The sequence below is a fragment of the Penaeus monodon genome, chromosome 23 (genome assembly GCF_015228065.2).
Source record: "Penaeus monodon isolate SGIC_2016 chromosome 23, NSTDA_Pmon_1, whole genome shotgun sequence".
NCBI lineage: Eukaryota > Metazoa > Arthropoda > Malacostraca > Decapoda > Penaeidae > Penaeus > Penaeus monodon.
In genome coordinates this window covers 44,169,968-44,170,600 of record NC_051408.1, presented here as the reverse complement: position 1 = coordinate 44,170,600, position 633 = coordinate 44,169,968, and positions in this window count along the sequence as shown.

Here is a 633-nt window from a genome sequence, read left to right as displayed (position 1 = left end):
ACACCAGTCTCAGTAGACACGAACAGAACGCCAGTAACAATTGCTCACGGTTGGTCAACGTTCCGTGTAACGAAAAATCATTGATAACAAAATAATAGTCATTTATCAAAGTACGGTAACATTGCTTTACCAAGGTCGTGTGTGCTGATTGTAATGGACGGAGGAAACTCCTGCACGTTCCCCGTGAATAGCACTGCGTCATTTGTTTTTAGCAAAATATATTGCAGCAGACGTGACACACAAAACGGTTTAAAACCCTTTTGTAAACATAGAATCTGAAATGAGAATTGACCCATTTCAATCAGCGCATATCCGATGCACACATCTCCCTTGTCTTTTATATATCTCTCTAATTCTTACTCCTTTCTCATTCTTAGAGAGGAAAAAAACACACTTGCCGCACCCAAAGGTCCTTGAAAGCAAAAAGTAAAAGAAAAAGGGTATTAATGTCCAGCTGATAATTTGTGACCGAGCGACAGCCTCATCATGAATCGTAATTTTCACTCGGGGCGAGGACTCTTTATCTCTGTCTCTGCGGTTCCCTGTCTAACTATTCACTCACTTATCTATTCGTCTACTTATCTAACCATACTGTATATCGATTAATCTTCTCTATTTGTCTATCCGCAAGTG